Consider the following 10,771-nt stretch of genomic DNA (forward strand, 5'->3'; position numbering starts at 1 on the left):
CTTGGCTGGCTGCCAGATGCCCACCCAACTGCTCACTCCCTCCCCTGACAGGACGAGGGAGAAGACGGGGTGAAAAAGCTCGTGGGTTGGGATAAAGGCAGGGAGGTTGTATAACAATTACCGTCATGGACAAAACAGACTTGCCTTGGGGAAAATTAATTTAATTTATCACCAGTTAAAATAGGTTTGGATAGTGAGAAACAAAGACAAATTGAAACAACACCTTTCCCCCTCCTTTATCCCAGGCTCAACTTCACTGCGTCATTCCCGACTCCTCTACCTCCCCCACGCCCCAAGCGGCACAGGGCAGTGGGAAATGGGGGCTGTGGTCAGTCCATAACAGCTCCTCTCTGCCGCTTCTTCCTCTGCACGCTTTTCCCCTGCTCCAGCCTGGGTCCTCTTTACAGGCTGCAGTCCTTCAGGATAAACCCGCTCTAGCCTGGGGTCCTCCATGGACTGCAGTACGGATATCTGCTCCATTGTGATCTCTCCATGAGCTGCAGGGCAATACCTGCTCCAACATGGTCTCTTCATGGGCAGCAGCGGATCCCTGCTGGGGCGCCTGGAGCACCTCCTCCTGTCACCTTGGTGCTCGCAGGGCTGTTTCTCTCACTTTTCCCCTCACTGCCAGGCAGTGTTTTGCCCTTTCTTACACACACTTTCCCTGAGGCGCCGCCATCTTGGCTGCGGGGCTCAGCGGTGCCCTGCGGTGGGTCCTTTGGAGCCTCGGAGAGGTTGCCCCTGCAGCCCCTGCTGCCAGGACCTCGGCACCTGCACTCCACCTAACTGTTTAAACTCATCCTTGTAACAAAAAGGATTTAACCTTGCTGTTTGAGCTAAGTGACGTGGCACTCTGTGTAGATACCCACACATATGAAGCTTGTGCTACACATGTATTATTTTTATAGGTATATTATACTTTTTATTACATATAAATTATGTGTGTTGCTTGTGATGAAAAAAAAAAGGGTCAGATAACTGGGGTGAATGCAGCATTTAGATCACTGCATTGTACACAAATATATTCAATTACCTTACAGTGATGGGGTCAGGACTGTACCTGTGTGTTAGTGCCACAGAGCAGAGAATTTCCTGGTGTGTGCTGCATCGCTAGCCTTATAGATCAGTAAGACATTTTTAGCTGAATATGAGAACCCTCATAATTAAATCTTGAGAATTTTAAGTGCTTGCTTAGTCAGTATAACCCCAACAACTGGAAGTATAACTTTTTGAGGAGTGTTTGTGTGACCTCTTTCTCTGGGAAGTTCTGTTGTGGAAGAAAAAAGTAATTTCCAAAAAAGTTAAGAAAGCATCCTCATTTTCAGGATTTGTTTTAATGCCTGTTTTGTTCTTGCCCCAAAGAACAAGCTTCTCTCACAACATGCTGCTCAGTGGTGCTGGGCAATTCACTGATAAGTGATTTCTTTTTGAAATGAAATTTTTTTCTTTATTCTTTTCTTTTTTTTTTTTTTTTTTTTTTTTTTTGGAAAAACCCAACAATAAGTGTCTCTCTGCCATTCACCTTCATTGCTTTGGGGTCTTTTATTTTGGTGAAGTGTGGGGAAGTTAGCCATCCCTTAGAGATGCTGCTCGTGTTCAGGGCAGGTTCAAGGAATGCTTATATATTTTGCGAGGTCTCCTTCAGAGAGTTTTGCCCTGAGATCAAAGTTCTTGAATTGACGTTCTCAAGGAAATCAATATCACTAATTAGAAGAAAAATATAGAGGAGTAAGCCACAGAGAATGACTGCTATCAACCTGTGTCTGAGCAACAGGGTTAAGTGTGACCAGAAGGAAGGCAAATAACAGGAATACTTGTCTAAATGACATAATATATGTCTGTTCTTGGATCTGAAAGTGCTCCTAATGTCATGCAGAAGAGTTAGGAAGACAGAGCTTTGAAGAGATTCAGAGCAGAAGGCACATGGGTGGGAGATGTTGGCCACTTCAGCCAATAGTGATGTGGTCTGACACAACTACTGATAAGGCTTGGTAGACGCTGAATAATTCCTCCTACTAAAGCACTATTTTGAAAATCTGCTTGACAAATCTGCTATAGCAAACTGCTTTTGCTGTACCACTGCATTTATGTAACTGATGATCCTCTTTCCTCTAAGAGTTCAGAAGATCAGATGCTTATGGAGGACAAACTGACCTACACTGGAGTAGTTCAAAGAATAGAGCCATCTGCACCCTCTCTTGTATCACCAACTTTATCCCATCTCGGCCCTACTAGACCTTTTTATCTTATGGTTTTGCCTAGGAGGAGGGGAAAGGGAGTGGACACACAGATCCTGAACTCTCTCAACTTAGACTTATGCTGACTCAGTTGTGCTGCGGTAGTTGATGTAGGAATAAGGAAAGAGTTAATCTGCAAAAAAAAGCGTAATCGTATTATTCTGTAGTTGGGCTATTTCTTGCTGAGGCAGTAAAGGAAGAAACAAGGTTACTTGTTATGTAGACTGGAGAGATTAGAAAACTGTAAGGGAAAAATGCCTGGTGAAATAGAAGTAATCCAGTGCTACACTGGGCTTCCAAAACAACTGTGCTCTACTTTCTGAAGAGCTAGAGTTAAAAAGTTAAGAGTGGCTAAGTTAAAGGTGTGACGTGACTATCAGCCTCTTCTTAGAATAATACACTAATATACAAATAACATAAAACTAACACTTAGGTATTACAGAGCACTCAGACTTTGCTTTCCTTTGGCTAAGGCTGGACTTCAGGCTTTGGCCACTTCTCTCTTTTGTTCCAAGTGTATCTTCTAAGTGCCATTGCTTAGTGATCCTCGAGCCATGGAGACAGCCAGATTAACAGTTCTGAAATAAAGCATGACTGTCTTCATTTTATGTAATGTAAATAGCAGAACCAATCTGCTTTATCTGATTCTATTAGCATTCACTATAACTATAAACCATTACTTACTGGCAGATGAGATCACTGCTCAAGTTCATGTTTGCAAAACAAAATAGACTTTGAGTGTCTAAGAGAGCACAATACTTTCATATCTAGCAGTGATATAATGCATTTCCTTGTCCTTCTTACTGAATCATTCTTGAAGTTAATGCCAGGCTACTGTTAAGGCTCTCTTGTAGGTGTGACATGTATTCCTAGCTCTGTAATTCTTGTGTTTCAGATTTTTAGTATAACAGAACTTGTTTTGAAGGGGGAGGAGTCAGAACTTGCCAACTGCAATTGTGTTAATGAAACTTTTTAACAAAAAAAAAAAACCCAAAACAAACAAGCAAACAAAAAAAAGCAGCTTATTACTACACCTCTGTAAGTAAAGACTACTAAAAAGAAGAAATGAAAGTTGTGAATGCTAAGAAACTACTAAAAGTTCATTCTAAAAATAAGAAAATAATTCATAGTTTACAAGGTCTGGTGGTTCAGAATGAAGTCAACAAATATTAAAGTGAAAATTAAACAGGATATTTATTTTATTTCTTAATAAGGGTTTTAGAAATAGCTGAGTGATGCCGTGGATTTTCCATCATGTTAAATCTTTTAAAATGAAAGCCAGTCATCTCTTTAAAAAGATACTGTAATTCAGTCACAGTTCACTCAGTACTGGAATTACTGGGTGAAATGCTGTCAAGATTAAAAACAGCCTATGTATTTACAAGATTAGAAACAGCCATTCAAATTGTGCTAGCTAGACTATACAACAAAATGATCTTACCACTGCAGCCTTTGCTTGCTTTCCTCCTAATGTTAATTCCATTTAATTAAACTGGGAACTCCTTAAGGGAAAGACACTTGCTTTGGTTATATAGCCCGTACTATCCTGAAACATTTTAACTATAGTGCTTGGGAGCTGTTTTGAGTACTGCTGGTAATATGTAGTCATCAGCAACATTTCTTATGTGGATGAAGATGCATAATGTAACGACACTGGAAGAGCTCTGGTTCTTTAACTTCTCATTTCCAATCTTATCATTTAGTTTCTCTGCTGCTTGTAATACCCATGTGCAAAACATGTTCTTGTGGTTCATGATCAGACTGAATTAGGTTTCTGTTCCAAGTTACACTATTAACTTTTACCATTAATTAGAATGCTTTCCTGGCATAGTTTCCCCAGCTTTGAAATAGGGATTGTCATTCTCATTTGCATCAGAAGGGGCGATATTAATGCCAATAACCAGTTACCTAATTGCTTCTCATCTATTGGAAGAAGAAAAGGACTAAATTTTCAAGGAATTAATCTCTGAACTCTAAAGAAACAATATTGTATGTTTCTTAAAGACAAGTTCTGAACACCTTGCTCAGGTTAAAGTAATAATTACTAGTATTTAGATGTTAGTTAAAGAAATGAGAAATACCTTCACCCAGAAGAGTATGAGTTAATATAGCCTGGGAAACTCAGTGCTGTTTTAATGAAAGACAAATTGTGGAAAACAGCAAGCCAGCTGTTAATCTGGATGGCAAAAAAGTCTGTTGCCTGGATCTTAAACTTGTCTGAGAACTTTGAGTGGTATAGGTCTGATTTGACCAAGAATATTCTTCGTAACTTTGACCCTAAGGTCTTGAAATAATAAAATGTGTTTTGGATAGTGTGTCCCTTATGTAGTACTTCAGCAAGAACAGACAAAAACCTGATAGTTCCTGTGGAAGTACTTGTGGAGGGCTTTCCTACAAAAACACTTAAAGCTTACATGACTGAACAAGATAAAGTGATAGTGCCATGGCAAGAAAATAAACAATGTCCTTAACTGCTTGCAAATTTGTGTACACAGAAACACCATTTTTGTTGTTAGTCTGGGGCTTCCACCACAGTTGTTGATAAATGTCAACATTAGGTTGATAAATATTTGTCTCCATTTTTCCTGTTTTTAGAAAGTAAGGAGTTCTTTATTTGTTAGACTCTCAAGCTGTCTTCTGACAGAGTGGAGAAAAGAGTGCCTTGCTACTACACCTGTTGCCTGCTTGGTGGGTTTATAGTGATTTTTCTTCCTTTGTGGTCAGGTTATCCTTTCCCCATAGCAGAAGATAGATACCGTGAATACAGAAGTGACCTTCTCAGCAGTTTGATTGTTGCCACAGGAACTGGAAAGCATTTGCAATGGTGACTAACTTTGTTAATCTCATTTGGGTGCTTGGCAAAACATACAAGAAACAGTAGAAGTTAACATTTGTGAGGATTTTTGCAGTTAGAAGTAATTCCTCTAAAGAGCAGAAGCTCTGAAAAGTTTGACTGAAACTGGTAACTGTATTAATGATGTGATCTCCAAAGAGCAAGAAGCGAACTTGCATGAATGTCTCAAATTGTTTTGTTTTCCAACATCTGTCTAAAATTACCAGGCTTTGCTAAAACTATCAGAGTCCTTTTATTAATACTAGTGTAAAGACTTTCCCATGTAACATGGGAAAACGGCAAAACCTGCTGTTAGTCTGTGATACTTTCACATGACATCCTGCTTTGGGGGTATTTTGTCGTAATTTGGAATGCTTGAGAAGGATGTGGGTTTTTTATCTGGTTGGTTTTGTTTCTTTTTTTCCTGTAGGAGGAAGAAGGTGACTGATAAGTTGCCTCAGGAATTATTTCTTGAATTTTCTGCCCAAATTATTTTGTGAATGATTGTTTAGGAATAGAAACGCTGTGCTGCATTTTAAGGAAAACAAAAATATGATTTTTTTTTTTTCATGTGAAACTTGTCCATATAAAGACACATAGCACTGAAATAGCTAAATTGCTCTTAATTTATACCTCCTATGGCGTTATTGCAGTTTTCTATGTAAACATGTCCTTAGAAGAGCACAGAGAACTTTAAATAGAAACTATAATAAAGTTTTTGAGCCACATTGTTAAAGTCCATACATAATACACCGTGGAAGGATTTTCATATGTCTGACTTTTATACATAAGTGTTGTTAGTGTAGTTGTTCTCAACCTGATCATTTTTTCAAGGTAAAAACGTAGATGAGACATCAGTACTTAAATTTAGATATGATCTGGGCTTATGTACATATGCAGTTAGTCTCTGTATAAGTTTAAATTTTACCTTTATATGAATAACTTCTAGTCTAGAAAGCCCTCCTTTAAGTTTCAGGAGGAGCAGAATGTTAAAAGAGTACTTCTTGTATATATAAAAGAGAGTACTACTTGTATAGAGAATATTGGTTTATGAGAAGAGAGTGAATGATTTGGAGTGAGGGATGGGAAATAAAATATTTCTGGGCTTATCTAAAATAGTATAAGATGGAAGAGAGAGCACTTACAGCTGAGATGGCTGGGCATTTCCTTGTCTCCCTCGCTCAGACCTGGGTGTAAGCAAATTTTTCCCATAAACTAACCTGTGCGTTTTAAATGTATGTTTTAACACTCTCTGTGTATATAAAAATAATTGCGTAGATTATGAAAGTTCTAATTGTATGGAATATAAAAGTTATGCCTGTCTGAATGTCTTGGTCCAGATGTTTTTTCTACACTTTACGTCCGTGTGCTAGTATGACATTTCATCATCCCCCTGCTCAGGCATGGGGGAAGCCTCATTGTGCTCTGAAGTCCATGGGAGATCATGGATGCGGGGATTGTATTTATTCCATAGGATTGCCACAGTGGAACAGAATCAGGGCTGAGAACCTACCTCCAATATTGTCCATCTCCTTAGCTCTGAGAAATAGCATTGGTCCTCAGACTGAAAAATGTAGGCTTCTCTGGTCTTATGGACGCCATTATTTTTGACCCCACTTTCCTTACTGGACATGTTCACTCCCAGACTTTGTGGGCTTTCCACCTCCCAAGTGACAGAGAGGTAAAACCCCTGAACACAGTAGATGTTGAGTGAAACTGGAACAGTGCTGACAACCAGCATCCTTTCTGCCTGCTCGTAGCAACATAGTACAATAATCCTGAGCAGAAAAGAATTACAAAGAACAGATGTGTATAATGGGTCTTGTGTGCATTTGCAAATTACTGATCTACTGGAACATCATTTGTTCATTACGCTGCTTTCACTGACCTGAGAACAGAAACATGTTCTGGGGCTGCACAGACCTTTGTGGGGAGAGGGCCTGCAGTATGGTTGATGTGGGTACCACACTGTGAACTTGAAAGCTACTGTCTGTGCCTTTTCTGGAGAGTTGGGAAGTAGAACTTGTGAATGATCATCATGTTTAGTCGTTTATATTGTGTATAGATTAGACGTGTATATCTCTGTTTATAGATTAAGTGATGCATGTTAGAAGGAAGTGTTTAATGTTGGATCTGTTTGTCAAGTCTTAGTGCGGTGATGGCTTAAGTTTTTTTGTGGACAAGTGAAGGTGAGTAGCTCAATGTTCTTTATTGTTCTTTCTAAAAGCAGTATAAAATATCCATTGCATCTTCTGATTCTTGCGGAAAATAAACTATTTGATGGACTGTCATTTAACAGTTCATTACTAGCATAATTTTGCTTATGGTAAGAGTTTTGGGCTGACTTTCTAAGGAAACAGTCTGACAGTGCATTTGTGGTTCCCCTTATTGTCTCTCCTTCCTCCTGCTTGAATAATTTCTGAACTCATTGGTCAATGTCAATCGAATTTGTTAGAGTTCAAAAAATTGCTGAGATATCTAAGTTCCTACAAATACGAGTATCAGTAGTTTGTTAGAGAGAAATTACTGCTTTCATGAAGGGAATGGCACAGAGCTCAGTTTACCCATTCTGTTTTTCTGTCAGCTTTCTGGTCAGTTGGTTCCTACATAATTTTTGTTTTGTCCCGCTATGCGTTCTTGCTTGTTGGGGGTGTCGGGAGGAACAAGGAAGGCAGAGGAGTTAATGCTGTTATGGAACTGGTAGAGATTAAGGTACGAGGAATGCAGATCTAAACCAACTTGTTACTGTTTCAAAATAATGTTGCAAGTTGAAATGTCAGTGCTTGTATTTCCATTACAGTAATTTACAAATATATGATAAATTTATAATATAATGACTATACCAGATGCTTTTCTAATACATAATACCTGGTCTCCATCCCAGAGATCTTCAGCCCAAAAAATAGAATCATAGAACAGCCTGGGTCAGAAAGGACCTCGAGAGATTGTCTGGTCCAACCTTTCATGAGAGAGGGAGCCTAGATGAGATTATCTAGCACCCTGTCCAACCACATATTGAAAACCTCTAGGGATGGGGACTCTACCATATCCCTGGGGAGGTTTTTCCAGTGATTGATTGTTCTCACTGTAAAAAATTTCTTTCTTATATTGAGACGAAACCTCTCATGGTGCAACTTGTACCCATTGCCCCTTGTCTTCTCCATGTGGTTCCCTGTGAAGAGAAAGCCTCTGTCCTCTTTGTAGCCGCCCTTTAAGTACTGGACTACTGTGATGAGGTCCCCTCTGAGCCTTCTCTTCTCCATGGAGAAAACACCTAACTCCTTCAGTCTTTCCTTACAGGGCAGGTTCTCCAGCTCTTTGATACTTAAAAAACTATGAAGTCAGTATTGGAATGCTGTGAAATTCCTGATCTCTTTTAACCTTCATTTTCATATATAACAAACCCTGAGCTGTTGGAATCAACTGTCCACAGTTGCAAAGTTTAATTCCTGCAGTGTTAGAGCCCCTGATGTCACCTTGGGCATGTAAAGTGAAACCTCTGGTTATGGAATTTGGGTGTTAGATTGGCAATAAAAAGCAAACTTAAATTACTTTCTTACTGGACTATGTTGATCTTTCTCTCCCTCTGTTTGCTTCCTATTGTATGTCTGTCTGCAGTCTATTTAATTTTGTTTTTCAGTCTCTCAAGTTTAAACATAGCTTTCTGCTCCTTTTCTCCATTTTACCCATCACTATTTAATCTGCTTACTGCTAACTCCTTTTCTTTTTTTTTTTTCTTCTCCACAAGCTCTTTAGAATGGTTTTATGTGTTCTTTGGCATCTAGCACAGGCCTAGTCTTGAAACTTCCCACTCCTTCCCCTCTTTCTGATGTGTTCAAGGTAAAGGAGGAATAAACTACCAATTCCTTTGGAGTACTAGTAAGCTGTGGAGGAGTATCTTCCCTTAAGTGGCTAAATATTTGCAATCCTCTTATGCACTCTTCTGTCCCAGTATTTTCAATGTTTAAGTTTTCTTACCTTGCAAAAAAAACCTAAACCAAACCAAACCAAACACTATCACCACCCCTCCCCAACCCACCCTCTAGTTCTCCTTTGCAAGTCTCGTTCTCCCATTGCTGCCCCAAGTGCTTTTCCTGTCCTTCTGCAGACTCTGGGAAATTGAAGTAGGAAGAGAATCTGTGCTGTGCTGCTCTCTCTCCTGTTATCTTTTTAACACTTGAGTATAAAAACTGCTTGTGCTGTAAGGTTCAATAGTACACGTGTGGAAGTTCAGAGAACTCTTCTCTTGCGCCCCCCCCGCCCCAGGATTTGCTTGCAGTTTTAAAACATGGAACCAGAGTACAATAAGAAAACAAAAGCAAAGATTAAAGTGCTGATCTTCTAGCACTTAAGAAATGCTTTTGAAAGAGCCATACTACTAAGATAGCTTATTCTGAAAACACTGTATCAGTGTGTGATTTTAAACTTTTGAGATAATGCTTGCTGTGCGTGAAATTAGTATCGCTGTGTTACCTGGCATTTGGAAGAAGGTTTCTGAGTCATGTACCATGCTTGGTTGCTCTGCCAAATAATGAGAAAAAAATTCAGTATTTTTTTTATAGTTCTCTAAATTACAACCGATGGGGAGACTCGCTTACAAAAGTGCTGTGGGTTTTTCTGTAGTGACATCTGTGGAGTGTATATATAGTAGGTTCCCAAGTTGGAAGCCAGAAGAGTATGTGGGAAGTGTGAAAGGGGGATGGGGAGGGGAGCAAACAAGAAATGCAGACAAAAGGAAATTGTTGATGCAAGTTAAGGCCTTTTCTTAGCGATATTGATAAATTTCTGCTGCTGTTCAAGCAGTTTAAATTATTCTCCTCCTGATTCTGTTTTCTTTTGCTTTTTTCCTGTTGCCTGGAAAACATGAGTGGAATCTAGTAGGACAAGAGGCTGCTTTTTCATTGTTTTGTGGCTCTGTTGCTAGCTATTGTCCTCTTGGCTCAGGCAGTTCATGTCAGTCTTTGTGTGGAGTAAGAAAAATGTTTTTCCTTTTTTCTTTAAAGATTAAGTTTCTAGACTGTGTAGATTGCTTTTATTTGAAAAGCAAGCAGTGCTAACTTAAGAGTATCTCCTATCAACTAACATATTTTTCTTGCGATGTCACCTTTCGCACTTTTTTCATTTGGATGTGCTTATTAAATTTGTGGGCTAGTTTGGGGCTAAAGCAACCTTGAAATCTAGTTTCATTTTTTCATGTACTTTGTTTAAAACAAAGGAACTCTAAGCAAGACAGCACATTTAATGAATTTTTCTGTCAGGAATAAAAAACAGATCGCTGACAATGTTGTATGTTTTCAACAGTTGGAAATAGAGCCAATTTTGCTCTTAAGTAGGAGCAGAGCTCTAACACCCGGTAAAGTAATGCAGTCTTGAGCAGTGTCACTGAGGTCTTGTCTGTTGTGGCTGACTTAACTCTGTTCTTTACTACATCACTGATTATTTATAAATGAAGATTGGTTTTGATGACATTCTTGAAACAGAACTGAAATGTAGCTGTTTGCTAGTATGAAAACATACTTACGCATGTATGGGATAGTGCAAAAAATGAGACATTTAGTTCTCTTGTAGGTAACAGTTCTTGCAGGTTGTATTTATATGATTCTACTTCTTCATTGCCTTTATTTTTGCTGTACTAATTGATTATATGGTTGTACAGAAAATACATTGAAAATGGAAGATATTATAACTGTTTGATTATCTG

Source organism: Fulmarus glacialis, unplaced genomic scaffold (assembly GCF_000690835.1).
Source record: "Fulmarus glacialis isolate BGI_N327 unplaced genomic scaffold, ASM69083v1 scaffold11629, whole genome shotgun sequence".
Classification (NCBI taxonomy): domain Eukaryota; kingdom Metazoa; phylum Chordata; class Aves; order Procellariiformes; family Procellariidae; genus Fulmarus; species Fulmarus glacialis.